At 47.6% G+C, this 6,742-nt stretch overlaps 1 protein-coding gene across 1 annotated transcript in view; it reads left to right on the top strand.

Moving 5' to 3' along the window:
• Positions 1-6,742, top strand: part of DUSP29 (dual specificity phosphatase 29) — a 32,916-nt gene that overhangs the window by 15,281 nt on the left and 10,893 nt on the right. The window lies entirely within an intron of this gene.

The raw sequence follows: 6,742 nt of genomic DNA, 5'->3' as shown, positions 1-6,742 counted from the left end.
CCAAGGGGGCAGTGCCACATCCAAGCCCTACAAGCCTGTGGGTTCCAGAATTTCTGAAGCTTTTCTCAAGCCCAGCTTATCCCAAGGGGATCACCAAATGGGATGCCTGGTGACTCCAAGTTCCCACTGCTTACCAGCCTGGGGAGGGCACAGATGCAACCCCATCCTCTGCCCTGCCCAATACCACCACAGCCTGGCGAGCAGAGGTCACAGATGGGAGAGTGATGGGGTTGATGTGAAGCGCGCTGGCCCAGCGCTGAGGGTCGGTAGGCGCCCCTAGGCAGCCACCTTTTGGATGTCCTCATGGAGAAGCCTTCCTCCCTCAAGGGCTCAAGGCACAGCCACCCTCTCCCACGCCTTGGTAGGGGGTCTGAATCTCCAAGTAGGAACTGGAGGGACAGTGTGGAGAACAGCAAAAGCCGTCCAGCGGGGATTGAGGCAGAGAGTTCAAGCCCCCAGCGTGGGTGGCCACTCTGTGTGGCCTTTGGCAAAACAACTTATTGTTCTGGGACTCAGTTTCTTTATTTGTAAAATAAAGGGATAATTTCAAAGGTCCCTTCCAGCTCTGAAGTAAAATTCTTTAAGAAATGTCTTATTAAATAAATTAGGCTTTATTAGGCTCAAGCACATACTTGTTTTATTACTTTTAAGTCATTCAAATTAGATTCAAATTAGGTTAACCAAGTGTTGCCCTCCAGAGAATCAGGGACTGGCATCAATGATGAGATAAGAATAATTCATCACCTCTTATCAATCAGCAGTCCCTAAATGGGTGCTTCACAAGTGCTTCAGGATGCTTGAAAGCACTAAATTCCTGTAATTTAAATATTCTAACTTTAATCTCATTCACATCTTTCATTTGCTTAGCAAAATCTTTTTTTCTTTTTTCTCCCTGACAGTCAGCAGGAGGGCAAGTATCCTGGCTACAGTCAAAGTGACTGCAAATTCCCAGGCAGGACAGGCTCCCCACAGCAAGGCAACACTGAGAAATCTCTCCTCCCTCTCACAACAGAGGCAGTCCTGTGAGCCAGCGCCAGGGCTCTGTGAAGTTGCTCTGCTGCTTGAATGGTGGGGACTCTATTTTTATTAAAATTACAGTCGCCTCCAAGGTCTGCCTTTTAGGGTCATCAACAGCCAGCAGCCTCTCCCCATCAAGCCTGACTCTTCAAACGCCTGCATCTGCCCCACTCAGCCTGAGCTCGCTTGCCAAGGGGTCTCTCTCTCTCCTCCTTTTTGCTCCCAAGCAGACCATCAGCCTCTGAAGCCAGAGGTATCTCCAAAGTTGGTTGGTCAAAGATGCTGGAGAGAGTTGTTAAGTCGCTAAGTTGTATCTGACTCTTTGTGACCCCATGAACTATAGCACACCAGGCTTCCCTGCCCTACACTATCTCCTGGAGTTTGCTCAGACTCACATCCATTGAGTCAACGATGCCATCCAACCATCTCAACCTCTGTCACCCCCTTCTCCTCTTGCCCTCAATCTTTCCCAGCATCAGGGGCTGAGGTGAAGGCAAAGCAATGGCTGAGACAGTCCTCAGATTGAGACAGGACCTCTCACTGGTGTACCCGGACAGCTGCAACCTTTCCCCTCAAAAAGAAAGAACTAATTCAGCCTTGAGGCACCAAGTAGAGCTAAAATTTAACTGTCTGTTTTTAGGGTGGGCCATGGCTAGACTAGGATGCAATGAAAACACAGCCAAGGTTGACAATTTAACATGCTGAATGTCACCTGAAAGAACTAGAAAATTTGGACTCTGAGCCTCCAAGCACCCAAGGCGACTAAGCATAGCTGGGCACCGGTCATGGGCAAGGCTCTAGGGGAGAGGTGCCAATGGTCCTGCCCCTACTGGGCCTTCTCACACTGGGTGGCAGTACTGTAAGCAAAGGCCCCGAGCAATGCCAACCATTTCCTTTCACGGATAGCCAAATGCCTTGTCTAATCAATAATACAATGGTATCTTTTGAAACCAGGCCTTCTACACATTGTCTTTTCCCATTTAGCCTCAATCCTTGGAGGCCTAGAGCCTAGTGGGGTGGGGAAGATGATGGAGAGATTCCTAAGGAGTTAAAAACAGAGACCACCTTAGGTCCTTGCGACAGTCAATCTCTCCTGAGAACTAAGGATAGACTGTCAATAAAAATCCTGGCATATATTTAAACACTAAGTGACTATATGACACGTTCATTACTGAAAATTTACACAACACGGACAAAAGGAAGAACATTAAAATTCCCTATAACCCCATTACCCAGAGATAACCACCGATAAATTCCGTTGTACATCTTCCTGTTGCTTGCTACCTCCTCTTTGTTCAGAATTTATCTTTTAACCTTTCAAAGAAACTTGAATATCATCAACATCACTCAACTCTTCAAGAATCTTGCAAGGAAAGTACTGCCAATGTAACTGGTCCTCTTTAACAAATAAAGAAATCTGAGGGTCCCAGAGGTTCGTTGTTCTGGTTCATGCAGCAGTTTAAGCTTACAAACCACACCTGCGTGCCCTGTGCTTTCCGCAGGTCCTCATAGTGCAACAGTTTCATCATTGGCAAGTAACAGGAACACCCAGAAAACAGACAGCTAGTGAATTCTGCCTTCATATCAGATGAATTGAAGGAGACCAAAAACTACAATTGTGTCTGTTTTAAAATTCACCTGCAAGGAGCAGGCGTGGCGAAGACTCCAGAGAAGAAGGTCAGCATCAGGGTCATGCTCTCAAAATGATCTGCCACTGCAACAAGCAGGGTCACATTCACCAGTGTGTGTCTGTGCTGTGCTTAGTCGCTCAGTCGTGTCTGACTCTTTGCAGCCCCATGGACTGTAGCCCGCCAGGCTCCTCTGTCCATGGAGATTCTCCAGGCAAGAATACTGGAGTGGGCTGCCGTGACCTCCTCCAGGGGATTTTCCCAACCCAGGGATCGAAGCCAGGTCTCCCACATTGTAGGCAGGTTCTTTACCAACTGAGCCACCAGGGAAGCCAGCATGTGTCACAGGCATCAAAAAATGACAGGATGTGGGCCATGGTGAACAGGAATCCACAGTTAGGTGTGGGAAATCGGCAGGTCCTCACATGTGAGGGTATGCAGAACCTCCCCATCAGTAGTGGACATACATCAACACCCAGGGCAGAATCCTGGCAACACGGGAGCGCCTGGTGGGCGCCTGGGGCAGACGTGTACATGCACGTGATGTCCCTCCTCCCCTCTGTGAGAACACTCACCTGTGGGAAACGGGCTTCTAGGCAGGGGCTGAGGTATGCAGGACGGGAATCAACAAGGCCTCAAGGGGTCTGGAAAAGCAGGATGCCGGGAGCTCTGTCCAAGGAGACTGCTCCTGTCACTCCTCAAGGTGGAAGGGGTGCTGGGTGAAGCAAGTTTCCTGGAGAAACTGCGAGGGGCTGGAAGGAGGAAGGGAGGGAAGGTCTCTGAGGAAACTGGACCCCAGGAGAAGAGAGTCGCTTCCTTGGCCCTCCAAACCAGATTCAGAATCCACATTTGAGGCCAGAGGTTCACAAGACAGGGAGAAGTGCCTAAGAGAGCTGGGTCAAAAAGAGGGATATAACAATGTTCTTCCAAAGCGAAACTGTACAGGGGACTTCCCCGGTGGCCCAGTGCTTAAAACTCTGCTCTTCCAATGCAGGGGGTGCTGGTTTGATCCTTGATAGGATCCCACACTGCATAGCTAAAAAGTTTTTTAAAAAAGTAAAACTATACAAGTCCAACAAATGAAAGAGAACATGCCCAATCACATCACTGAAATAAATTAATAAAAACAAGACACCTTTTTTTGTCTGTGAAATTAGCAATGAGCAAAAATCAGAATGTAAATTTGAACATGCTTTCTAGAAGATAATTTAGTAACAAGTATCAATTGTGTTCAAAACACTCATGCCCAGCAATTCCACTTCAAAAAAAAATCTCTCCCAAGGACACAGACATGTGCTCAAAGATACAGCAAGTTGTTTGTTTATAGTTGTTATAATAACCACTATTCTCTCTCCAGGATAGAGACAGAGAGACAGACCAGAGAGAGAACACAAACGCCCAAAGCTACGGACTTGAGGAGGGAAAACTGAGGCTCATCTGTGGAAGGGAACAGGATGCAGCTACTGAAGGCTGTATGTTGACATAATAAGATGTGTACAGTACATCACCATGCAAGGGTTCTAAACCGTATATGTGGTATTACCATTATCATAATATTACCATATTACCCCCAACCATTAAATAGAATATACAAATATATTCATGGAAAAGCAACTGGAAGATCTTATTTCAAAAGGCAAATAGTCCTTATCTCTAGGGTGTAGAAATACATGTGTTTTTGTGTTGGGGGGAGCATGTTTGTCTTCCATGTTCTACAGAGAACATGTGTTAGTTTTGTAATTAGCTGACACTTACAATGAACAGATTATCAACATCTAGGATTTTTCTTAAACTACCAGAAACTAAGGCCGCTGCATGACCTAGATTCTAGGAGTAATTTCTTAACCCTGTTTTTTTTTTTTTTTTTTTTGAGCTTTTCTCCTTCAACAGAGGCACATTTCTTAGTCTTTCCCACATATCTGAGTAGATGGCCCTGAAAGTTAAGAAAATAAAACAACACAGTGCCAAGCGGCACCCTCCAATCCCACCAGTGACACCCTCCAATCATCCCAGCGACAGATGAGCTGGGTGTCTGGGCCAACTGGGGACCTGCCTCCAAAACAGCTGCTGTCTACTAAGAGTCACTTTATGTATCTGCAAATCCCCTTGCTGCCGTTGAGCCGTCACCTAGACTCGGAGTAAGTCAAGCTGGGGGAAATCTTCAGAGGGGTGTGTGAGGACATCACCCCCCATTCTAGGCCTAGGGAGCCACAGAGCCCAAAGACCTGCAACAGGCCTCAGGATACCCACCAGGTCTAGTCCTCCCCATGAACCTCCTTCTCTCTTTCAGACACAGTCAAAAACCGGCTCTGGGAGGGAGGGGTGAAAGTGGATGTGTCATGAAACAAGTCTTGTTGCGTATCTACCTTGATCCTTGACCCCCAAAGGAGCAAAGTGCAAACTGCTATTTATTCAAACTGCCATTTGACTATGTTGAAACCCAGCTGCAGAACCCAGAGAGACCAGTCTTTATGGTGGGTAGGAACTTCCTGTCAAGGACAGTTAATTTTAATTTTTCCACTGAGCTCAACCTCAAAGTGAGGTTGATTGCTACTCGGCAAGATGGACTGCATTAGTGGAGGCTTTAATTGAGCACAGATCTACATCCCAAAAGCATAATGTTTGTTGTATACATACTTTGGGGCGAGGAGAAAAATGAAAAACAGACCCTTCTGAGGAAAAATTGAAAGCATAATGTGTTTCGTAGTCAGCATGGCAGCCCCAAAAGCCAGCTGGGGGGCTTGGTGGAGCTCCACACCTCCCTATGCCTCTGTTCCCGTGGTCTGTTTGCTCGTTTCTAAAAGCTCACTGGGGTTCCTCTCATGACCAACAAAAAGCCCCAGGAAACCAGTGATAGATGTGGGGGCCTTGGCATGTGTTTCTACTGCATGGAGGTGCAGGGTGTTGATCCACACTGGCATCCAATACGCTCACTTCTGTCCAGATCCTCTTACCAATGGCCTGGAGATGAGCCCTCCACGGGAGCACAGTGCCACTTTTTGGTCTCTTACTGTCACGGTTCCAGACCTTGTCACCTCTTCCCTGAGCTGCAGAAGTGGACTTTGCGCTGTTGACGGAGATGTCATCTCAGAGCTCAGATGGGATCACCCACCTCAAACACAAAAAAGCTCCTCTCAACCCCCAAATGCACATTCTGACTTGCAAGCACCCCACGGTCAGATCCCACACTCCCTCTCCAGACCTTTCTCTCCTCTCCTCTCTTCTCACATCTTATGCTCTGCCCAAACCAGTCCCTTCCTTCCTCCCCTAGTCCCAATCCATCAGCAAGTCTGCTGTGACCCAGTCCAACTACCTTCCTCCCTTGACCACGTGACTGTGACACCTCCAAAAGAGAGCCTCACTTCTATTTTTCGCTTCCTTTCAATCCATCTCCATGCATGACTGATCTTTAAGAAGTAAACAGCACTCACCTTTTCCTTAAACGCCTCTGTAGCATGCGGCATCCTACCATACTGAGCATAAATTCCAGACTCTCCCCCATGACCTCTAGGGTCCACCGTGACCCAGCCCCCACTTTTGGTTTCCTCTTGTGCTACTACCACCCTTGTGATTACAGCCACACAAGTCTCCCTTCTGTTCTTAGCACTTGCTGTTGCCTCTGCCTGAATAAAACATGTTCCCTCCCCCTCTTCCCCTGCCTAGGCCCCTATCACCTGCTTGTCTTAGTTTAAATGCCACCTCCCGGCAGGGACCTTCCCTGATCACCTTACCTAAAGCAGGACCACAGTGATTCTGCACAGCTTACTGCTATCTGAAATGGATCATTCATTTATTTGCTTTCCCCAGAATCTAAGCTTCCCGAGGCACCTTGACTACCTGCTCACGGCTGCAGCATCAGTACTCAGGACAGTGCTTGGCACACAGGAGGTTCATTTCCTGAACGGCTTTCGTTATCTCCAGCCTCCATCCCTTAGGTTGTGCTATTTCTTTGGCTTGGCATGCCCATGTCTCCCTCTTCTCCTCCATCACCAAGTGTTGATACTATAGTAAGGCAGGCTCAAAACCCTCTTTCCAATAAAGTGTTTCCTAGCCCTTCAAGGAATGATAACTCCTGCTTTCTCTGTCCATGTTCCAAG

The sequence above is a fragment of the Ovis canadensis genome, chromosome 25 (genome assembly GCF_042477335.2).
Source record: "Ovis canadensis isolate MfBH-ARS-UI-01 breed Bighorn chromosome 25, ARS-UI_OviCan_v2, whole genome shotgun sequence".
Classification (NCBI taxonomy): domain Eukaryota; kingdom Metazoa; phylum Chordata; class Mammalia; order Artiodactyla; family Bovidae; genus Ovis; species Ovis canadensis.
The sequence above is the reverse complement of the archived record's forward strand: the minus strand, read 5'-3'. Positions and strand labels throughout refer to the sequence as shown.